We start from the raw sequence: 25,930 nt of genomic DNA on the forward strand, positions 1-25,930 counted from the left end.
CGAGTTGGCAGTTTGCATTTGTCCTTCTGTTTGTTTGGAAACAGAAAATAGCAGGGGGTAAAGATTAAAGTAAATATACAGAGCATTTTTCTTCATCAAGCTTATAAAGAGTTCATTGCCATGGAATGTGGTTGCACAGATTTTTTTTTTTCCGGTGAAAAATACAGACCTTTGTGCCTTTTTGGAAGGGGCGTTTTGAATATTGGGCCAGGAGTCTGCTAGCTCAGGAATTTACATATCTCACTTCTATGAATAAACTTTCATTGTTCTGTAGATTGCCTTGCTATGACATAAAATACAAAGGAAAATAGAAATGTTAGCAGCATGTCAATTTATCTTTATATTTCCATGGTTTGCTCCTTTGTGAGGGTACTTTTGGTTGTCATTTGCACCGAAAAATAACTTGTATTTGATTTAAAGGAACACAAAATCTTTATTATTACTTAAAATTAATTAAATAACTGAAATTGGTGATTATTATAATTTAGTATTATAACGCTAGTAATAGTCCTTCCTTCCTGCTTGCCTGCCTGCCTTCCTTCCTTCCTTTATAATCACCGTTAGTTCTGACTGAACTGGGAAGTGACCTGTTCCTAGGGGTTACTTCATGGGTCCGCCACTCCTGTTTCCTATAGAGTGAATGGAGCTTCTGTGGCCAAGGTGACAGAAAAATCAACCCGTGACTCAGTGCAACCATCCTGGAGAACTCAAGCTTTCAGACCTCCTGTCCAGTTCATGAGGCAGGAACCAAAGTAGAGACATGTTAAAGGCTATAGGTTTGTTTTCTGGTGCATTTCCTTCCCTGAATATGTCTTATGTTCTTTTCTTTTTCCAAGCCACCTAAATAAAATGTTTTGTATGATCAGCTTGGAATTTTCATAATGCACATATGCAAATAGTTTACAGAAATATACAGAGGTCAAATATTTAAGCAAGTATTAGTATACTGGCAGGCTTCTTCATATTTAAAATTTCCTCCATATTCTCTGTATACTAAAGAAATATTTTAAACCTTAAAATTTAATTTTCCGTCTATGAAATCTTTATCAACTAGGCCATGAAAATAGCCAGTCAGTTCTCCTTTTGGTCTATTAGGATCAAATCTGAACTGCAAATGAAAGGCATAAACTCGGAGGGGGAGGAGCAAGACGGCGGAAGAGCAGGGTCTCCAAATCACCTGTCTCCACCAAACTACCTAGAAAACCTTCAAATTATCCTGAAAATCTATGAATTCGGCCTGAGATTTAAAGAGAGACCAGCTGGAATGCAACAGTGAGAAGAGTTCGCGCTTCTATCAAGGTAGGAAGACGGGGAAAAAGAAGTAAAGAAACAAAGGCCTCCAAGGGGGAGGGGCCCCGCGAGGAGCCGGGCTGAGGCCGGGGCGAGTGTCCCCAGGACAGGAGAGCCCCGTCCCGGAGACGCAGGAGCTGCACCGACCTTCCCGGGGGAAAGGGGCTCGCGGGGAGTTGGAGCAGGACCCAGGAGGGCGGGGATGCCCTCGGGCTCCCCGGGACAGTAGCAGCAATTCCGCGCCCAGGAGAGTGCGCCGAGCTCCCTAAGGGCTGCAGCGCGCACCGCGGGACCCGGAGCAGCTCGGGGAGGCTCGGGGGCGGCTCCGCGGAGGGGGCTGCGCGGCCCCGGGAGCAGCTCGGCCGGGCTCGGGCAGAGGAAGAGGCTCCGTGCAGAGGGGCCTGCGCGGTTCCAGGAGCAGCTTGGAGGGGCTCGGGCGGCGGCTCCGCGGAGGGGGCTGCGCGGCCCGGGAGCGCGAATCCACCAGCGCAGGCCCCGGAGCACAGGGCGCCGGGACACAGCCCAGGATCCGGCCTCCCCCGGGACAGGCAGAGGCCGGGAGGGACCAGGACAGCGAGGACGCTCCTGCCCCAGCTGAGCAGATCAGCGGCCCCGCCCCGGAGCCTCCAGGCCCTGCAGACGGAGTTCCTGCCGGAGCAGAATCCAGGTTTCCAGAGCTGCCCCGCCACTGGGGCTGTTGCTCCTGCGGCCTCACGGGGTGAACAACCCCCACTGAGCCCTACACCAGGCAGGGGCACAGCAGCTCCCCCAACTGCTAACACCTGAAAATCAGCACAACAGGCCCCTCCCCCAGAACACCAGCTAGACGGACAACTTCCAGGAGAAGCCAAGGGACTTAAAGAACACAGAATCAGAAGATACTCCCCTGTGGTTCTTTTTTTTTTGTTTTGTTTTGTTTTGTTTTGTTTTGTTTTGCTTTTTGATTTGTTTCCTTCCCCCACCCTCTTTTTTTTCTCCTTTCTTTTTCTTTCTCTTTTTCTTCCTTTTTTTTTCTTTCGTTTTTTTTCTCTTCCCTTTTTTTTCTCTTTCTCTTTTCTTTCCTTCTTTCTCTCCTCTCTTTTTCTCTTTTACCCAATACAATTTGCTTTTGGCCACTCTGCACTGAGCAAAATGACTAGAAGGAAAACCTCACCTCAAAAGAAAGAATCAGAAACAGTCCTCTCTCCCACAGAGTTACAAAATCTGGATTACAATTCAATGTCAGAAAGCCAATTCAGAAGCACTATTATACAGCTACTGGTGGCTCTAGAAAAAAGTATAAAGGACTCAAGAGACTTCATGACTGCAGAATTTAGAGCTAATCAGGCAGAAATTAAAAATCAATTGAATGAGATGCAATCCAAACTAGAAGTCCTAACGATGAGGGTTAACGAGGTGGAAGAACGAGTGAGTGACCTAGAAGACAAGTTGATAGCAAAGAGGGAAACTGAGGAAAAAAGAGACAAACAATTAAAAGACCATGAAGATAGATTAAGGGAAATAAACGACAACCTGAGGAAGAAAAACCTACGTTTAATTGGGGTTCCCGAGGGCGCCGAAAGGGACAGAGGGCCAGAATATGTATTTGAACAAATTCTAGCTGAAAACTTTCCTAATCTGGGAAGGGAAACAGGCATTCAGATCCAGGAAATAGAGAGATCCCCCCCTAAAATCAATAAAAACTGTTCAACACCTCGACATTTAATTGTGAAGCTTGCAAATTCCAAAGATAAGGAGAAGATCCTTAAAGCAGCAAGAGACAAGAAATCCCTGACTTTTATGGGGAGGAGTATTAGGGTAACAGCAGACCTCTCCACAGAGACCTGGCAGGCCAGAAAGGGCTGGCAGGATATATTCAGGGTCCTAAATGAGAAGAACATGCAACCAAGAATACTTTATCCAGCAAGGCTCTCATTCAAAATGGAAGGAGAGATAAAGAGCTTCCAAGACAGGCAGCAACTAAAAGAATATGTGACCTCCAAACCAGCTCTGCAAGAAATTTTAAGGGGGACTCTTAAAATTCCCCTTTAAGAAGAAGTTCAGTGGAACAGTCCACAAAAACAAAGACTGAATAGATATCATGATGACACTAAACTCATATCTCTCAATAGTAACTCTGAATGTGAACGGGCTTAATGACCCCATCAAAAGGCGCAGGGTTTCAGACTGGATAAAAAAGCAGGACCCATCTATTTGCTGTCTACAAGAGACTCATTTTAGACAGAAGGACACCTACAGCCTGAAAATAAAAGGTTGGAGAACCATGTACCATTCGAATGGTCCTCAAAAGAAAGCAGGGGTAGCCATCCTTATATCAGATAAACTAAAATTTACCCCAAAGACTGTAGTGAGAGATGAAGAGGGACACTATATCATACTTAAAGGATCTATTCAACAAGAGGACTTAACAATCCTCAATATATATGCTCCGAATGTGGGAGCTGCCAAATATATCAATCAATTATTAACCAAAGTGAAGAAATACTTAGATAATAATACACTTATACTTGGTTACTTCAATCTAGCTCTTTCTATACTCGATAGGTCTTCTAAGCACAACATCTCCAAAGAAACGAGAGCTTTAAATGATACACTGGACCAGATGGATTTCACAGATATCTACAGAACTTTACATCCAAACTCAACTGAATACACATTCTTCTCAAGCGCACATGGAACTTTCTCCAGAATAGACCACATATTGGGACACAAATCGGGTCTGAACCGATACCAAAGGATTGGGATTGTCCCCTGCATATTCTCGGACCATAATGCCTTGAAATTAGAACTAAATCACAACAAGAAGTTTGGAAGGACCTCAAACACGTGGAGGTTAAGGACCATCCTGCTAAAAGATAAAAGGGTCAACCAGGAAATTAAGGAAGAATTAAAAAGATTCATGGAAACTAATGAGAATGAGGATACAACCGTTCAAAATCTTTGGGATGCAGCAAAAGCAGTCCTAAGGGGGAAATACATCGCAATACAAGCATCCATTCAAAAACTGGAAAGAACTCAAATACAAAAGCTAACCTTACACTTAAAGGAGCTAGAGAAAAAACAGCAAATAGATCCTACACCCAAGAGAAGAAGGGAGTTAATAAAGATTCGAGCAGAACTCAACGAAATCGAGACCAGAAGAACTGTGGAACAGATCAACAGAACCAGGAGTTGGTTCTTTGAAAGAATTAATAAGATAGATAAACCATTAGCCAGCCTTATTAAAAAGAAGAGAGAGAAGACTCAAATTAATAAAATCATGAATGAGAAAGGAGAGATCACTACCAACACCAAGGAAATACAAACGATTTTAAAAACATATTATGAACAGCTATACGCCAATAAATTAGGCGTATTTCTAGAAGAAATGGACGCATTCCTGGAAAGCCACAAACTACCAAAACTGGAACAGGAAGAAATAGAAAACCTGAACAGGCCAATAACCAGGGAGGAAATTGAAGCAGTCATCAAAAATCTCCCAAGACACAAGAGTCCAGGGCCAGATGGCTTCCCAGGGGAATTTTATCAAACGTTTAAAGAAGAAATCATACCTATTCTCCTAAAGCTGTTTGGAAAGATAGAAAGAGATGGAGTACTTCCAAATTCGTTCTATGAAGCCAGCATCACCTTAATTCCAAAGCCAGACAAAGACCCCGCCAAAAAGGAGAATTACAGACCAATATCCCTGATGAACATGGATGCAAAAATTCTCAACAAGATACTGGCCAATAGGATCCAACAGTACATTAAGAAAATTATTCACCATGACCAAGTAGGATTTATCCCTGGGACACAAGGCTGGTTCAACACCCGTAAAACAATCAATGTGATTCATCATATCAGCAAGAGAAAAACCAAGAACCATATGATCCTCTCATTGGATGCAGAGAAAGCATTTGACAAAATACAGCATCCATTCCTGATCAAAACTCTTCAGAGTGTAGGGATAGAGGGAACATTCCTCGACATCTTAAAAGCCATCTATGAAAAGCCCACAGCAAATATCATTCTCAATGGGGAAGCACTAGGAGCCTTTCCCCTAAGATCAGGAACAAGACAGGGATGTCCACTCTCACCACTGCTGTTCAACATAGTACTGGAAGTCCTAGCCTCAGCAATCAGACAACAAAAAGACATTAAAGGCATTCAAATTGGCAAAGAAGAAGTCAAACTCTCCCTCTTCGCCGATGACATGATACTCTACATAGAAAACCCAAAAGTCTCCACCCCAAGATTGCTAGAACTCATACAGCAATTCGGTAGCGTGGCAGGATACAAAATCAATGCCCAGAAGTCAGTGGCATTTCTATACACTAACAATGAGACTGAAGAAAGAGAAATTAAGGAGTCAATCCCATTTACAATTGCACCCAAAAGCATAAGATACCTAGGAATAAACCTAACCAAAGATGTAAAGGATCTATACCCTCAAAACTATAGAACACTTCTGAAAGAAATTGAGGAAGACACAAAGAGATGGAAAAATATTCCATGCTCATGGATTGGCAGAATTAATATTGTGAAAATGTCAATGTTACCCAGGGCAATATACACGCTTAATGCAATCCCTATCAAAATACCATGGACTTTCTTCAGAGAGTTAGAACAAATTATTTTAAGATTTGTGTGGAATCAGAAAAGACCCCGAATAGCCAGGGGAATTTTAAAAAAGAAAACCATATCTGGGGGCATCACAATGCCAGATTTCAGGTTGTACTACAAAGCTGTGGTCATCAAGACAGTGTGGTACTGGCACAAAAACAGACACATAGATCAGTGGAACAGAATAGAGAATCCAGAAGTGGACCCTGAACTTTATGGGCAACTAATATTCGATAAAGGAGGAAAGACTATCCATTGGAAGAAAGACAGTCTCTTCAATAAATGGTGCTGGGAAAATTGGACATCCACATGCAGAAGAATGAAACTAGACCACTCTCTTTCACCATACACAAAGATAAACTCAAAATGGATGAAAGATCTAAATGTGAGACAAGATTCCATCAAAATCCTAGAGAAGAACACAGGCAACACCCTTTTTGAACTCGGCCATAGTAACTTCTTGCAAGATACATCCACGAAGGCAAAAGAAACGAAAGCAAAAATGAACTATTGGGACTTCATCAAGATAAGAAGCTTTTGCACAGCAAAGGATACAGTCAACAAAACTCAAAGACAACCTACAGAATGGGAGAAGATATTTGCAAATGACATATCAGATAAAGGGCTAGTTTCCAAGATCTATAAAGAACTTATTAAACTCAACAGCAAAGAAACAAACAATCCAATCATGAAATGGGCAAAAGACATGAACAGAAATCTCACAGAGGAAGACATAGACATGGCCAACATGCATATGAGAAAATGCTCTGCATCACTTGCCATCAGGGAAATACAAATCAAAACTACAATGAGATACCACCTCACACCAGTGAGAATGGGAAAATTAACAAGGCAGGAAACAACAAATGTTGGAGAGGATGCGGAGAAAAGGGAACCCTCTTACACTGTTGGTGGGAATGTGAACTGGTGCAGCCACTCTGGAAAACTGTGTGGAGGTTCCTCAAACAGTTAAAAATAGACCTGCCCTACGACCCAGCAATTGCACTGTTGGGGATTTACCCCAAAGATACAAATGCAATGAAACGCCGGGACACCTGCACCCCGATGTTTCTAGCAGCAATGGCCACGATAGCCAAACTGTGGAAGGAGCCTCGGTGTCCAACGAAAGATGAATGGATAAAGAAGATGTGGTTTATGTATACAATGGAATATTACTCAGCTATTAGAAATGACAAATACCCACCATTTGCTTCAACGTGGATGGAACTGGAGGGTATTATGCTGAGTGAAGTAAGTCAGTCGGAGAAGGACAAACATTATATGTTCTCATTCATTTGGGGAATATAAATAATAGTGAAAGGGAATATAAGGGAAGGGGGAAGAAATGTGTGGGAAATATCAGAAAGGGAGACAGAACGTAAAGACTGCTAACTCTGGGAAACGAACTAGGTGTAGTGGAGGGGGAGGAGGGCGGGGGGTGGGAGTGAATGGGTGACGGGCACTGGGTATTATTCTGTATGTTAGTAAGTTGAACACCAATAAAAAATAAATTAAAAAAAAAAAGAAAGGCATAAACTCATGTCATAACATACAATGTGCTAGGGAAATTGATTTCTGATAAAAATGAATAATTTCCATTGAAAACATTTTTTGAAAAGATTTGAAGGCATTATTTCCTAAAATTAAATTTTATAACCTTTCTTTGGAGGTTGCAAGACACTTTTTTTTTTCCATAATCGCATTTAGTGACTTTCTCCTAAATTTGTTATTTCATTTTGTTTAACTGAGCCACATTTTGCAATATTTCCTACTGCTTTTATGCTATAAAATATAAACCTCCCACACCTAGTATGCATAATGTTGTCAAATTAATGTTTCTATGAGAATCTTAACTTTCAATATCCTGACTTTTATATGCTTAACCCTTGTGAATTAAAAGCACATTAATATAGTTTTTGGCAATCAATTTGTTTTTCTGTTTATTTAGAACACACTCTAATCATTAAGAAAAATCACATAACAAAGATTCAATTTTCCTTCCTAATTTATCTGCATATTTCAGAAACTACACACTTTGATTGATTAACTGCTTGCAGAACTGTAGTGCATTCCTAGCACAACGTGAGCACAGGACCACAGGCTTGAAGGCAATTTCCAGGTCTGCTTCTTGCCTGGAGTTGATTGCCGTGTCAAACTCGAGTGAGTATGTTTGCTGTTGTGATCTTTTAGGGAGGACCATCAGAACCCTGGTCCACTGGGTACATTTTCCATCTCTACATTGCACTTAAGGACAATGTGACTGAGCTCCTGCCTTGAAGATATAGACTCCCAATGGCTACCTTAGTGTCACCTGTTGCTACAGACCGGCTTGATGATGACTATTTGGACTGGGGATTCGCCTACTTCAATATGGCTTGAAGAAGTTCTACAGTATAGTCCCAAATGCTGCAATTCCCATCTCTGACATCCATCTCACATCCTGTTTTCTCATTCTCTTCTTCTTTGTAATTATAACCCCCAGTCTCTTGATCTCTTCTAATTTTCCTGGTGGTTTCTCAAATATGGCTTCATTTCCTTCTCTAAATTCTGAAGGGCTGGAAACAACCTAGAATCCTGTCCTTCCTTTGAATCACCTTCACCATTTCCCAACTCTTTAGCTCCCAAGTTCACTAATCATAGATTATACAGAAAACCACAAACATGCACTAACTACAAATGCAGGTTATATATGTCAGTTTGACTGACAATCTTTTTATACATCTTCCCTCTGTCACAATCCCACCATTTTCTAATATTCAACTGCTTTGACTTTCAGAAGACATTAGCTCATTCTCTTTTTGGTGAAGTAAGAGACTAATCTGAAGCCAAAGTCCCTGAAATTTCTTAATTTGTACTTTCCTTTTCTGCATTATCTTGACCCTTAATTGGAATCATCCATCCGTCTAGCTAAGATGAATCCATTCTTTTCTGCCTTCCTGCAGTTTTTTTTTTAATTAGAGTTACATATACAGATATTTTGAAGATTCTACTATTCTATAGAGTTTAGAGTTTAAATAAAAGCAGACTGTCATCACCACTCCCCATGCTCTTTTACTCAAAGGCAAAGACTTTCAACTCTTTTAGGTGATTCTTTTGCTTTACTTGTATGCATTTAATAATTTATTTATGATGTCTTTTGTTTTTTTCTTTTTTTATTTACTTTAGCTATTATTTCCTGATTTCTCAGTAAAGCAAATGAAGATTTAGCTCTTTTTTGCCCACACTTCCAGACATCACTTCTTCCTTCTTACCTCTTCTCATTCTCCCAGTAGAACAAACATGTGTTGAGATTACTATTTAATATTTACAAAGATAATACCACATAAATCTATTTGCAGCTGAGCCTTGTAGTGCACTAATTTTCCTTTCTTGCATAGCTTTTGTTTACTCTAGATTTAATGTTTCCATTTTCAACTTTTCATATATTAATAGATATTTCAATTAATTAACTCCCTCCTTGTTGGAAAAATTGAGTTGCAACATATACAAATATATTTGATATTTCATCAGGTTTTTCCTATTTATGAAATCACTCCTAGAGCCTCTAACCTACTCCAATCCAGACTATGTTGTTCTACGACAAAGCTACCATCCTGGAATCATCTTTTGCCATCATCGTGGGGATTCTCTTTGCCTCTTCTATGTTGTACTGCTTTCTCCCAAGTCCTATGTCTCTTTTTGTGGTCTATTTCCTCATTTTGGTGGAGCACATCTGTCAGAGGCTTTCTATCAAAGGTTGCATAGGAGCTATATTTCAGACTTTGCATGTCTGAAAAAGTCTTTATTCCATCTTCATGGCTGGCAAATCCGATTCAGCATTTCAGAAAAATATAATAAAAACATGTTTTCTCCACTCTGTTCCTCTGTTAATGTCAGCACCACCATCCTTCTAGGCATGCATGCTTTGAACCTTTCCTTCAGAGATACAGTTAGGGTGTCTGTCCCTCACTCTTTTATTCCTTCTCCAAATATTTGACACATTCTGTGCTCTGGATCTTCACAATGTCATCCTTCTCTTCTGCACTATCTCTGCTCCCAAACTGCTCTGGACCAGGGACTGGCTATGTCACTGGTGAGTCTGTCTCTTAGTACATCACTACATTCCTTGATTAGCCCTGGGAAAGCACGAGGTTGATCACATACCCTCCAAAAGGCATACCTATCTGATCTCTAGTCAACAGATTTGGTTGAAAACATAAGGAGAGGAAAATACTGAGAATTTAAATAGAAAAAAAACCCTTAGATTCTACTATTAACAATAAAAGGCAATTCCAATGGCAAGCCAGGTTGTAGATTCTTGGGTGGACTTGCTTGATGGAACAGGTAAGAGGATATAATTTAAGAATTTTCCTCTTAAGAAATGTCTTCCTTTTAGGGACTCCTGGGTGGCTCAGTGGTTGAGCCTTTGGCCCAGGGCGTGATCCTGGAATCCCAGGATCAAGTCCCACATTGGGCTCCCTGCATGGAGTCTGCTTCTCCCTCTGCCTGTGTCTCTGCCTCTCTCTCTGGGTGTCTCTCATGAATAAATAAATAAATAATCTTAAAAAAAAAAAAGAAATGTCTTCCTTTTGGACTTGTCATGACCACTTCTTCTTTCTGTGAAGCCTAAAATTTTCACCATTAGAATTACTCTTTGGTTTAGACAAAACAGAAACTACCTTTAAAACATAAGCTGTAGTAGATAAGAATGTGAGCCATGGAATAAAACTGCCTGGGCTTGTTGGAGCTCTACCATTTGCTATCCATATTACCTTGAGCAAGGTATTTCCCCCTAGAAACTCTAGTCTTTTATTTATAAAACAGGATTAATATCAGTAGTACTTTTAAAGCGTTGATTTGAAGAACAAATGAGGTAATCTATATAAGGTACTTAAGACAATGTCTGGAACACGTTAAGCACTCAAAAGGATTATATATATTAAGTATTATTGTCTGGAAAGGCAGGGATGACATCATGGATAGTTCCCCCGCTCCCCCATGAATTCTTGCCACAAATATTAATTGAGCACTTACTATGTGCCATGGACTATTCAAGATACTGAGGATATATCTTTTAATAATAGGTTCCTTTCCTTTGTGAAACTTATATTCTAACAAAGAGAGACAGAGAATAAATAACAAAAAGCATAATTAAAAAAGTAAGTTATATAGTATGCTGTAAAGAATTAAGTTCTATTAAATGACCATAAATCTAATAATTTTCATCTGTGGATTGTTTAGTGGGTCAATTACTGAGATTTTTAACTGTTAGTTTATACAAAATGAGCAAAAGAGAAGAGAGAGAAAGACTATAAAGGATTTGAGGTCAAACAGAGATCTACAATATTTGTGGGTTGCAGGCTTCCCAGGGGTGAATGTCAATTTGACTAAAGGCCTCTGAGGGGCAACAAGAGCTTAGTTATATTTTGGAAAGAATCACTCAATTCCTAAAGAGAAATTTTACTTTTTTCAAATATTTCTTGGTCTAGCTTAAGTAAACTGGCTTATACATTGGTGCTCAAAATAGGTATTTTTGAACTTTCAAGGTTATTTTCAGAAGACTGATAACTATGACAATGCATCCCACATTTTTAAAAGAGGGAAGTGGAAGCATGGTGTAGCAGAATGGTTTTCGAAGTTGGAATTCAGAACATTTGCATTCTATTTTTGTTTTAATAATTTAGATATGTTGTCCTAGATTAAAATATCATTTACATTTATTTATATATTTGTTTTTAAGTAATCTCTACACCCAGCATGAGGCTCAAACTCATTACCCTGAGATCAAGAGTCACATGCTCTTCCAGCTGAGCCAGCCAAGCACCCTGACATACAAATGGCCAATAGACATAAGAAAAGATGTTCAACATCATTCATCATCAGGAAAATATGAATAAAAATTACAATGAGATATCACATCACACCTGTCAGAATGGCTGAAATTAACAACACAGGAGCCAACAGATGTTTGTTAGAATACAGAGAAAGGGGAACTGTCTTACACTGTTGGTGGTCATGCAAAGTGTTGGTGAGGCACTCTGGAAAATAGTATGGAGTTTCCTCAGAAAGTAAAATGTAGAACTTCTCTATGATCCAGCAATTGCGCTACTAGGTATTTACCCAAAGAATACAAAAGTACTAATTCAAAAGGATAAATGCATCCCAATGTTTATAGCAGCATTACCTACAATAACCAATTATGGAAACTGCCCAAGTACCCATTGATTGATGAATGGATAAAGATGTGGTACACACATATACAATGGAATATTCCTCGGTCATAAGAGAGAATGAAATCTTGCCATTTGTAACAACATGGATGGAGCTAGATAGTATTGTGCTAAATATTATAAGCCAGCCAAAGATAAATACCATATGATTTCACTCATATGTGGAATTTAAGAAATAAATGGGCAAAAGGAAAAAGAGAGGCAAACCAAGAAATAGACTCTTCACTATAGAGAACAAACTAATGGTTACCAGAGGGGAGGTGGATGAGAAGATAGGTGCAATATGCAATGGGGATTAAAGAGTGCACTCGTGATGAGCACTGGGTAATATATGGAAGTGTCAAATCACTATACTGTGTACCTGAAGCTAATATTACACTATGTTAATTAACTGGAATTTAAACATAATTTTTTTAAAAATTAATAAAAATAAAACATCGTTTAGTTGATCATCAGTTGTCATATGCAATGAGGTAAATAATAAATATGAAAAGGTATTTAAAAAACTGAAAACATGAACACTATAGTAATAAGATTACATTCCTCTTTAGTAATATTAATAGTACTACTAAGAACAATACAATTCTAACAGACATCATTGATGGTATCTTACTTTTGGAATCTACTATGATTAAAGTTTTAAATAAATTAATTTCATTCAGGCTAACACTTCTTAAACATAAAAAGCTCTTTGCCTAAAGGTTCAGGTTGTCACTGTTATTCTTTGGGTATAAAGAAACATAAGTTGAGATATAAATCCATTTCCCCTGATTACATCTAAAATGTGAGACCTAGTTGTTCAGTCACTACTTACAGGGTGTTTTGTCTTTTGTTAGGTAGACATTTAGAACCAGTAGAGAGAGTCCACGGACTCTATGGCAAGAAGTTTCTTACCATTTGCTGAAATATCTAAAAAGTGTGAAAGCGCTCATAAAACCTGACTAGTGAGCCATTGAATTTTACCTGCAGGCATAGGACCTTCAACAACAAGAGTCAGAAAGCATCATTTCAGATCTACGCATCTAGGAAAAGATATTAGTTGCTAAATCAGTGGGCCCCCAGAAGGAGGAAGCAATCGGTTAAAGAATGAGAAAGCAATTGGTGATCTATGAACACCCATTTGGAAAGAAATAAGATTCTAAAAATAAGGCAAATAATGTGAAATACGATAAAGAGTTGTATGATGGGAATCTGTAGCTAAAGGTAATATCTAGACTAGAAGAATAGTTAAGTTGAATTTCCTAAAACAGCTACTTACCTTATTTTTATGCTGAAATAATTATAGTTACTTTCCCAACTCAAAAGGATTATGAATCAAGAGGTGACAGTGAAACAAGACTCACCAGTAATAACAAGTTATCCCCCAGTGTTGGGAATCGGGTGGAAGCCAGGTCGGATAACAGGGCAAGTACAGATGATTCATCAGAGAGCTAAAAGCTGAAGCTCATCTTCTTTTAATGCTCTTCTATATTTGGTTGGGACTTTCCTAAGTGGTGTTTAGAGAAGTCCAAAATAAATTTTATTATCCAGAATGTGGTTTATAGATTTCATTCTTTGTCTCCTGGACCATTGCTCCAAAGGAAAAATAAATAGAAAGGGAACAGGGGAAATGCTAGTAAACTGAGTCTTTGCTCTATCTCCTATTGCTTCATTTCTTAAAAAACAACTTATTTGATAATTGCTAAATTAAGTACTGTATGAATAACACCTCCTTCATGAGTTAATAAAAGCATATAGCATTTCTGCTCAAAAGACATGTCTGAAGAGAATGAATGCTCCCAAATGGTTAGCTTATTATTGATACATAGTGAAAGCACATCAAGGCCACTTGTCATTTTTTTTACCATGGCAACTGGGGGTGCCAAAATGGATTTTTAAAATTATTATTCTACTTTTTAAATGAAGGAACATTGCTCCTTTTGTCTTAGGAAGGAAAGAGCATGATGTTGGTGGTAAATGTAATTCTGAAGCACATTTTGCCTCAGCCTTTGATATGTTCTAATTTTAGTAAAGTGCTTTAAAAAGCAGTTATTGGATTACAGAAAAGTATTACTACCTAGATGATGGTCAGTGCAGTCATCTATTGTAATCTATTTTGATATGCTAGCGTCCATTGTACGGCAGGCACCTACTACACACCTGCTAAAGAAATGGAATCCATCATTAATAGTCAATGTGTTCTAAGCAGATGGGTCACTGTGTGAGAATCTGAGAAACTGAATTATTTTCTTATGCATGTTTCTGAATACATTCGCTCTTTATTCCTAGCGTTTCTCAACTGCAAGCTGAAGAAAATAAATCTTGACAGCTACAGTGACTTCCTCTGGATTCGCCCTTTAATTAACTTACTCATAGATTTCTAAAGACACTTCTTTACTTTGTCAGTTACTCATTAGCAAGTGTGAACACCATCACCAGATTTGTGTGTGTGCTTCCAGTGAAAACAACCAGGAGATTCCTTGGCCAATGCCTTTAATCAATTTTGACATAATCTGCTTAGATCTTATGTTTTATTACACTCATTTACAATCATATAAAATCCAGAAGTATGATTTTATATAGACAGAGCTAAAGTTAGCAAGACAAATTATATAGTTTGGGTCACTGAATCCTACATGATAGATTATAAAGCATTGCGTGCTTTATGGATTTCCTATTGGCTGATGCGGAAGGTTGGGTTAAGGTCAAAAAACAAAACCTACAATTTGGGTCAATTAATCACCTATTGGGTTTAAAAAGTATTTACAGCCTCAATAATTAACACTCTGCATATTTTATTAAATATTAAATACTGGACAAATCTATTTGCAAAATACCACTAGTAACTTCGACTTACTTTGTTAACAGTGTATTGCTCTAAACTTCAGTAATTATTTCAAAACTCTCCTATCCTCTAAAATAGCATGCTGTCAACTATCATTTAAAGTTGCACTGGCATAGCTAATGATGTTCTGTATTTTTCAGATGCAGAAGTTTTTGAAGAAGAAACCTCTCTTGGGATATATCTGGACATACAAGTTCAGACTAATGTCCCATACAGCACCAATCACTGTTTTATTTTATTTTTTTAAAGATTTATTTATTTATTTATGATAGACATAGAGAGAGAGAGAGGCAGAGACACAGGAGGAGGGAGAAACAGGCTCCATGCAGGGAGCCCGACGTGGGACTCGATCCCGGGACCCCAGGATCATGCCCTGGGCCAAAGGCAGGCACTGAACCGCTGAACCGCTGAACCACCCAGGGATCCCCCAATCACTGTTTTAGATCTTAACAGTATGGACTGAAACAGTATCATACCCAAACAAATGGTTATTAACATGTAGGATGCATCAAAATCACATGCAGAACTTGTTAAACACAGACTGAGGGATGTCGCACCCAGAGTTTCTGATTCAGTAAATCATGGGTGGCATCTGAGAATTTAAATCTCTTAACAAGTTTCTAGGTGATGTTGATGCTGCTAGTCCTGGGACAATGATTAGAGAATCACTGCTCTAACCTCACTGAGATCTCTGGAAACCCAAACTAAAAGCAATATGAAATTTCATTATTCATTTAACTACAAACTCATAAAGTATGTGGTTCTTGACCCTAGTTGGCATTCACCTTAACTGATAGCCATGTTGTGGATTCAGAGGAAACAAGCCATTCTCAATTTGTTGGTGTATAGGTCAACAATCATGACAGGTATATCCGATCCCTGCAATGCTCTCTTATGCTATTGCACATTGCTTCTCCATAGTTCTCTTAGAAGTTAATTGAATTTGGAAGATAATGGACAAATCTCTATTTATGTTTGCTTATAAATAACTTTAATTATTATTGGAAGTAATATAAATTACATTGGTCCTATGTATGCAACAATATGGCTTAAATTCTGAAAGACATAGGGGGCTTGAATGTAGCTCACCAGGACTGGTAAATGATAAAACAGCAAGAAAAAACAAGTATACGATGCAGAAGAATTCTCATATTAAGAAAATATGATAATAATAAAAAAAGAAGACACAAATGGAAAATTTGGAGATCTCCAACAAGCAAACAAAATAGCATCTTATTATTTCTCTACGCCAAGGTACCTGATTCACTAAATGTTAGATTACAGCTTGTCTACAGCTATATTAATCAGATTCAATCAGAGGATGGCAGCATGCACTGTGGAACTAGGACCCATAAAGTTCTCAGTTAGAACAAATTATTTAGAAAAATATATCCTTTCATCAATTCCATAATTTCACTTCTATAAGTATATCCCTCATAAAAACTAGAGAAAACAAGGAGTTAGATGAGACATGTCATTTAAAACTCAGTTTGTTTTATTGTCCTTGTCACTTGAACTCAAAACCCATGATACTAATAAAGATAGGCAATGTTTATGTAAACATTGTGTCGACTATACTTATTTTTATTTTTAAAAAAATATTTAATTAATATTTAAATGAATATTTAATATTCATGAGAGACACACAGAGAGAGAGAGAGGCAGAGACACAGGCAGAGGGAAAAGCAGGCTCCCTCCAGGGAACCTGATGGAGGACTCGATCCCAGGATCACGACCTGAGCCAAAGGCAGATGTTCAACCACTGAGTCACCCAGGTGTCCCAGTCAACTATACTTAAATAAAAAATTTAGATTATCATACGGACACCTGGGTGGTGCAGTTGGCTAAATGTCCAATTCTTGGTTTTGGCTCAGGGTATGATCTCAGGTCCTTGAAATAGAGCCCTGCCTGGGGGTCCGCACTGAGCATTCAACACTGAGTCTGCTTAAGACTTTCTCTTCCTCTACCCTTCTCCACCACACTCTCTCTCTTTCTCTAAGATAATCCATATATATATATATATATATATATATATATATATATATATATATTATTTTAAAAAGGTAAGCAATGTTTGGGGTGATTATTTTTGAAGCTGATGCATGCATATACATTTTCAATTTTAAGTGTCCTACACTAAATGATCATACTTAATCATTGAAAGTACCAAGACATCACTGACTGCTGACACGTAAGCATCCACACACACAGGAAAAGCTAGGGCAAGGGGGAAGCTTTCATAATTGCACAGCATTTAAATCATTACAGCTTTGGTGACAAAGAGTTAATAACCTGAATCGTATCCATTCCTTCACACCAAAGTCCATCTTCTCCACCCAGTGGTTTGCTGAGAAAACTTTAGCTGCACAATTACTTTCCCAATTGAAGTTCTGCCTTTATTTCACTTGCATATACAGTCTAGAATAATTCACTGCTCACAGATACAAAGACATGGCAGGATAAAATGATTCACTCAGGTAAAATCAGATTCCTAAATAGTTATATTCTTGGTTTCTGATCCATTCTCACAATTTATAGAGGGACAGGATAAAGGGACACTGGACTCTCACTCATAAAATATGGTAGCAAACCACAGTCTCGAGATTCTTGAATTGACTATTAATTTTCTGAAATTTTAAGAGAAAGAAAGAAGATGAATGCCCCCTTTTTTTAACCAATTAATTCAAGTTTTGAACTTTTGATTTTAATTCTTCAATACGTAATTTAGATATGTTCTATATCTGGCATTCTATAGGATTAATAAAAAGAGGCTTTTGATTCCCTAATTTATTATTTAACAGATAATGTTTCAAGATTACATACTGAGCTAAAAGAAAAGAAAGATCAGTGACTTTTTATAGAAACAATATATATTTAGTTTGAAGCTTTTATACTCTCCTCATGTAAAATTAATTTGGGCCAGAACTAAACTGCACAGATACTGTCAGCCTCTGAGCAATGCAGAGACGCTCTATTCTTTGACCTTCATTGCACAGAAGGTTTAGTGGATCATAACTTTATCATTTTATCTCTATTAGAATCTTGCAATGATATTAAGTTTTACTATCACCATATGTCTCCATGGCATTCTATATTCTGAAATGCCCAAGTTAGAGTCTATAGAATACTAGAAAATCCAGAAGGCAAGAAGACGGTTAACTATTCAGGGATTTCAAAACATGGAAACGATTTTCAGATTATATGGCACAAATCACATATTTGAGTCATCAACTTTTATTTATTGAGGTTTTCAAGTATAGGCATGCCAAATTATGATAGAAAGAAGGTAAGAATAAGGAAGGGAAAGAGATAGGACATATAATGGGTACCCATTAGGTACCCTAGGAGAAGTGTTTTCATTCTAGTTGAAATCTTGAGTTAAAGAATCCTCTGTGCATCTGGTTTATATAATGTTCACAGTAATCACTATTGTATGAGTTGATAGTTCATCATCCTATTTCTTATTGATAGAAAACAGAACAGAAATTCACAGCTCAGTTTTTCATATTATGAAAAAATTACTGCAGACTTGGAGAGTATTATGGCAGAAATATATTCAGCCATGGCTGATGGGCCCTTAATTCCAAAATCCTTATCAGTGTACAGTCATGTGTAGAAAACATCTGCTTATATTTTAGAGCAGTTGTCACCACTCAGGCTCTTATGATGGTGGGTCAGCCATTTATTTTTTTTTTATTTTTTTAAGATTTTATTTATTCATGAGAGACACAGAAAGACAAGCAGAGACACAGGCAGAGGGAAGAGAAGCAGGTTCTCTGCAGGGAGCCCGATGTGGGACTTGACCCCCGGGAATCTGGGATCAGGCCCTGAGCCAAAGGCAGATGCTCAACTGCTGAGCCACCCAGGCGTCCCAGTGGGTCAGCCATTTAATGTTGAGTTGTAAGAGTGGCTCCTCAAAAAACTGAATGAAGAAGGAGAAAAATTACTTGATCAAATAAAATAATAAAAAGGAAAACACAAGGACCTGATTTTTCTTTAGCCAACACACAATTTTATGCCTCTAAAGGTTAAAAAAGAGAGAGTGAGGTGGGGACAGAATATTGCTTCTGCCTTTTTAAGACTTAAACATCAGACAACCAGCCAGCAGACCTGTAGCCTAGAACTATGAGATCCCTTTGGTTTGAAGGACAAGAGGACTCTGTTTCTATGCAATTATCACAGCCCCCAGGACACTGTGGTCTTCTTTCCAGGAAACTGTATTTGGTTTTTCATTGGACAACAAATTAAAAGTGATGCACAGTAGAGGAATATGTAATAAGTGCTGTCAAATAATCATTTTTGACCTTTGTTGGAAATTTTTACATAAAAATATCAGAATAAAACCTTTTGGTAACAAACAACATTGGCTCTATAGACTCTAAAATCAATGTTTCTGAGGTTGCATTTATCATGAGCGATTAAGAGAAGTTTTATGAGTTAAAAATACAAAATAAAATTTTTAAGGGAATTTCAAATGAATGCTAGTTAAGGCATTTCTGGCACTAGATATTGAATTAATAGTGAATTATCAAAATAAATATCTGATTCTTTATAGAAAATACTTAAAATTTTAGATAGATTCCTATCTCCTTCATAGAGAATAAGAAACCAAGGATACCTGACAGGATTAATTGAGACAAAGTAGAAAAGAGAGACACCACCACCAGTACAGCAGGTGACTCAGAAACCTCCCTCAAAGTACCATGAAAAGTTGGAGAGCTAATATGCAATAGGGTGATAGTCCTTTGATGTTCACACCCAAGTATTAAGGACTGTTCTCCAGAAGAAGGGACAAAAGTCTGGTATTTAGAAAAGTAGAAAGGCGAAGGCTGGCCAAATAGACTGCAGGACACTAACAAATCCATATCAAAATCAACAATGCATGCATATTTAACATTCTTTTTTTTTTAAGATTTTATTATCTATTCATGAGAGACACAGAGAAAGAGGCAGAGACACAGGGAGAGAGAGAAGCAGGCTCCATGCAGGGAGCCCGATGTGGGACTCGATTCTAGGACTTCAGGATCACGCTGGATGTGGGACTCGATTCTAGGACTTCAGGATCACGCTGTGGGCCGAAGGCAAGCGCCAAACCACTGAGCCAAACCAGGGATTCCCCCATATTTAACATTCTAGAACAAAGTTAAGAAGCTCTTTATCTGTGACTATTTCTTTGGACTTTGCCAGCCATAGTCTTTCTGTGGCAACAACTAAATTCTGCCATTGTAAATATAAGCAGTCACAGATAATAAATAAATGAAGGCTCCTGGCTGTTTTCCAGTAAAATTTTATTTACAAGTCAGTGGGCTGAATTTGATCTGCAAGGAGTAGCTTTAAAAACCCCTTTAGGTGTTTCGATCCTTTGTGTCTTGGTGTTCTTGTCTCCTAGCTAGACTTGTACTTGTAAACCAACAAGTTGCAACTCAAATGCCCGTATCTGAATTCTCAATATGCAAGAAAATATGATGATTTCTGACAGCAAGGGCAGTATTAAGTGTAACATTTCACATATATGTCCATCTTTCCCTTGAAAAGTTTTTAACACATTAATGAACCAGGTAGATTTCTAATACCCAGAAACAAAAAAGGGGGAAAAAGTCTCTGAGAAAAGCACACAGATACTTGTCTCACAAGAAGCAAGATAGACTATCCTTAAGCAATCTTTGAACTAATCTGAATGCATAACTGCAAGAGAAACTATGAATTTTGTGATCCTGCAGCAGAAGCAAAACCACATATATTCTTATAAGTAAAGCAGTAAATGAATTTCTCCATGCTGGAGGTATTGCACTGAGGATGCATCTTTGGGTAGAAAATAATGGTATCTTGTTGATCTTGCTGCCATTTTAGGTATAACTACAACAGCAATGCTTTTGTAGAGTATGTAATTCAGTAGACATTTAATACAGGTATGAAGTATTGAGACTCTAAGTGCTTCTAAACTTTGCATGTAAATTTTATCGTGTTATATCTGTAATACCCCATATGTAAGCTACATGTTGCCCATGCAAATTAAGTTTCATAGTACTTATAGGAGAAAGCAACAGTCATATTCACATTTTATATTTGATAAGAAAATTTTTATTTCTGGTATAAAGATTAGCAATTACATGATGAAGTTGTATGTGAAAAATACACACATGCATAAAAGCTTTAGATTTAGGACCAAAAAACTAGCATAATATATGAAAGACTAAGAAAAAGGGAATTATCTTGGGTTATGCAATTCAAGATATTTGATTCTGTACTCCATTCCAGTACAATATTGAAAATAACTTAGCTAGAGGGCTTTCTCTAGTTGAAACAATCTGCTAATTTTTAATATATTCAGTAATACATTTTTGAAAACTTCTATTTTTTATACGAAATTATCCTTTATCCACATACATATGAAGTGTTTGAGAATGAGTGTTATCTACTAGAAAAAAGGAAAAGGACATGCTTGATAAATATAGCAAAGTAAGGAACTATATGATAAGTTTATTTGTGTAATAATATCAGTAAGAACTAATATTTATTGAGTCCTAACTGTACTCTGCACTTGGCACTTAGCTCTTTTTCTTCTTGTTAACAACTCCATAAGATGAGTAGCACTCTACCCATTTTACAGCTTGAGTAACTTGCCCTATCAGGACTGGTAAGTGGCCAAGTCAGAATTCCAAACCAGTCAGTCTGGCTACAAAGGTAGGTTCCTAAGTAATAGTGTCTCCATTCTCCCACATGAAATGTTCTAAATAGATTTTGTTTTGAAAAATGGATGGGAGCAGAGGGTCAGAGTTGTGGGGAATGTGCTTGGTGAATGGGAGATGGGAAGCCATCTTTAGTGGACATCGAGATCAAGTCTTCTGTCAGGAGAGCGTAAAGAAAACAGGAGTCCCATATCCTATGAAGAAGTAGGGGGAAGTAAGTCATTCTCTCAACTGTTGCTGAGTTAGGGTAAGTACATTGAGGAAGATAATTCAGAACTATGAGAAAGTAGCTGGGGAGCACAAAGGAGACATATGTTTGGGAAGAAAAGCCCAAATTTCTAAAACTGAAAAGCTACAGACATCTTAAAAGAAATACAGTAGAACTCTGAGCAGAAGTAGTAATGTCCTCAAACTAGAGAAATTATAAAATATTAAGAATTAGATGAGATTGTTTTAAATTTTATTTATTTATTCATGAGAGACACAAAGAGGCAGAGACACAGGCAGAGGGAGAAGCAGGCTCCATGCAGGAAGCCCGATGTAGGACTTGATCCCGGGTCTCCAGGATCACGACCTGGGCCAAAGGCAGATGCTCAACCACTGGGCCACACACATGTCCCAAGAATTGGATGAGATTTTACTTATTCAGAGTTTAGGTACCTTTTACAGATCACATTACAAAAATTCCGAGAAATATTTATTTGGTACCTATACTGGCTGCCAGAAAGACAAAAAAAAAAAAAAAAAAAGAAAAAAGAAAAAATCCATCATTAAGTAGGTTTCAAGTTATTAAGATAGACAACCACACCCACCTATATAACAATTATTTCAAAATATCACTGAAAATAGTAAATATAAAATATGTTTTTAATATCCTTAAAAGATAAGACATGATTTAAAGCAAAAAATAATAATAAAATACATAGTGGGGTTTATAACATGCAGTGAATTAGTACAAAGCTGGGGGCAGGGAATACTGTATATGTGAAGTGGCATAACCACCTGATGGCTGACGTGAAAAGTTAAAGATACATAATTTAAAGCCCAAAACAACCTCTAAAAAACACATGCATAATTGAAAAACAGAGATCATCAGTTTACATTAAAAAGCAAGCTCTAAAAAAAAAACAAAAAAAAGAAATAAAAAGCAAGCTCTGATTATATGTTGCCCATGAGAAACGCATTTTAAACAAAACAACAACAAAAAGTTAAAAATGAAAGATCTGAAAAAGACGCCATTCTATAACTAAGTAAAAGCTGGTATGCTTTAAGAACATCAGAAAAACTAGATTTCAGAACGAAGAATGTTAACAGCAATAAAGAGTATTTCATAACAATAAAAGGGTCAATTCAACAAGAAGACAAAAATCCTAAATGTTTATATATCCATAACAGAGATTCAAAATGTATGAAGCAAAAACATAGAACCACAAAGAGAGGGCAGCCCGGGTGGCTCAGCGGTTTAGCACCACCCTCAGCCCGGGGTGTGATCCCAGGTCCCAGGATCAAGTCCCACATTGGGCTCCCTGCATGGAACCTGCTTCTCCCTCTGCCTCTCTCTCTGTGTCTCTCATGAACAAATAAATAGAATCTTAAAAACAAAAACAAAAAAAGAGAGAGACTTGACAATTCCACAATTATACTCAGAAATTTTAACTTCTTTAATAACTAATAGAACAAGTACACAGAAAATCAGTTAAGATACGGATCTGAACACTCCCTGCCAGTTTATACTGACATTTATAGAATACTTCACCTACAGCAGCATAATACACATTTTTTTATATGCACATGGAAAATTTACCAAGATAGACCATATCTGGGTCATACAACAAGTTTTAATATTTCAATATGGTTCACTGTTTTTTATATTCAAAGCATAAAACTATGTTTTCTGACCATAATAAAATTGAATTAGTAACTAATAACTGAAAAAAAATCTTGCAAAGCCCTAAATATTTGGAGACTAAATAACACACTTCCAAATACCTCATAGAGCAAGGAAAAAAAAAAATTTTTAAAGTAATTAGAAATTCTTTATGTCAAAATGAAAATACAACATACTAAAATTTGTGGGATGGTAATAAATCAAGAATTGGAGGGGAACTTATAATCCGAAACACCTATATTAAAAAATAAAAGGAGTGCCTGGTGGCTCAGTCTGTTAAGTGTCTGACTTCAGGTCAGGCCACGATCTCAGAGTCCTAGAACGGAGCCCCGTGTTGGGCTGTACCCGGAGAGAGCAATCTGCTTGCCCTCCTTGCCCCTCCCCTCTGCTCATGATTTCTCTCTCTGAAATAAAGAAATAAATCTTTAAAAAAATTAATAAATAAGAAGGGTCCCAAGTCAATAACCTCAGACACTAGAAAATGAAGAGCTAATGTTGTTTTGAAAACTGACCCCTTTACAAAGAGGGCAAGGACAGTTGGAAGAAAGAGGTGGGCCACTCCAGATTCATAGGTGGCAGGTTTAATAAGCAAGAAAATTTACATAGGAGGATGGCCACAAGGCAAGTAGATCTCTGTGCCTGCCCTGCCTGGAATCTTAAGGGTTTATAGAGAGGCCTTAACTAGGTTCAATTACATATACCTTTCAAATGGTCTCAATAACACATTGCTCTTTCAAAGGCTGCCTCTTGAAAATGGCTCCCGCTCCGGGAACTGTGGGCAAAAGGTATATTTCAATAACAAGAGGAGGGGTGAGGAGCCTCTGCTTGCCTGGATCCTACTCACAGGTCAACCTATGGTCACATCTTTTTGATGACCTCCTCCAACAACAAATTAAACCCAAAGGAAGAAGACGAAAGACAGTAATAAAGATCCAATAGAAGTAAATAAAATAAACAGAAATCAATATAGAAACAATAAAACTAACAGCTGGTTCTTAGAGAAGATCAAAAAAATTGATATACTTCTAGCCAGATAGATTGGTCTCAAAAAAGGAAAGAAGACACAACTTACCTAGATGAGCAATAAAAAGAGTAAACCAACTGATGATTCAAGATATTAAAAGTTTAGGGGTGCCTAGTGGGCTCGGCTGGGTAAGAATCTGGCTCCTGATCTTGGCTCAGGTTTTGATCTCAGGGTTGTAAATTCAAGACCCATGTTAGGCTCCCCACCCTATTAAAAGTTTATTAATGAAATATGAATACATTTAAGGCCAATGAATTTGACAACCTAGATGAGATAGACAAATTCTTTGATACAACCAAAGCAAACTTAGGAATACATGCATAGCCCAAATAGTATAAATATATATCTCTGTGTATATGTGTATTGAGTTTGTTAGTTAAAAGCTATCCTTCAGAGACACCTGGGTGACTCAGTGGTTCAGTGTCTGCCTTGGGCTTGCATCGTGATCCTGGGGTCCTGGGATCGAGTCCCATATGGGGCTCCCTGCAGGGAGCCTACTTCTCCCTCTGCCTATGTCTCTGCCTCTCTCTGTGTCTCTCATGAATAAATACATAAATATTTTTTTTTAAAAATAAATAAAAGCTATCCTTCAAAGAAAGCTACAGGGCAGATAGCTCTTTGCTGGTTAATTGTACCAAACATTTGAGGAAGAAATAATACCAATTTACACACTCTTTGAGAAGACTAATTCTATCCAATTCATTTTACAAGATCAACATCACCCTAATACTAAAACAAGGCCAGAATTACAAGAAAAGAGAATTATAGACTAATACCCCTCATGAATAAACATACAAAAACTCTTAACATTTAGTGAATGGAATGCAGCAATATGTAAAAAAGACAATACATCCCAACCAAATGAAATTTATAACAGGGATGCAAAGTTACTTTTACATTTGAAAATCAATCAATAGACTTAATCATATCAACAAACTAAAAAAATTTAAAAATTAATCAGAAACATATGGAAAGATTTTGGCAAAATCCAAAATCTCCTGATTAAAACCCTTAGGAAACTAGGTTGCAAGTGTATATCTATCTATCTATATAGATGTGTATATGTCTATATATATACACCTCTATATAGATGTTCAAATATCATTTATATTAAGTTTTTAAATGTACCTTATTTGGTCATACATAAAAAAAACATACAGCACAGGTATGAAGAGACATGTGCAGTTATAAACACCAAACCCAGTAGAGTCATATCTCTGGAATATTAATGAGGGGAAATGGATTCCAGAAGGAAATTTAGAAGGGTATGATGGAGGGCAGCCCCGGTGGCACAGTGGGTTTGGGGCTGCCTGCAGCCCAGGGTGTGATCCTGGAGACCGGGGATCGAGTCCCATGTCAGGCTCCCTGCATGGAGCCTGCTTCTCCCTCTGCCTGTGTCTCTGC

At 37.7% G+C, this 25,930-nt stretch overlaps 1 long non-coding RNA gene across 1 annotated transcript in view; it reads right to left on the reverse strand.

Moving 5' to 3' along the window:
- LOC144286916 (uncharacterized) overlaps positions 1-13,590 on the reverse strand; it is a 93,265-nt gene extending 79,675 nt beyond the window's left edge. Inside the window, exon 1 of the long non-coding RNA XR_013354863.1 lies at positions 13,445-13,590. This is a non-coding gene — a long non-coding RNA (uncharacterized LOC144286916). The remainder of the gene's footprint in view (positions 1-13,444) is intronic.
- Positions 13,591-25,930: the final 12,340 nt, after the last annotated feature.

This window comes from Canis aureus, chromosome 16, assembly GCF_053574225.1.
Source record: "Canis aureus isolate CA01 chromosome 16, VMU_Caureus_v.1.0, whole genome shotgun sequence".
Taxonomy (NCBI): domain Eukaryota; kingdom Metazoa; phylum Chordata; class Mammalia; order Carnivora; family Canidae; genus Canis; species Canis aureus.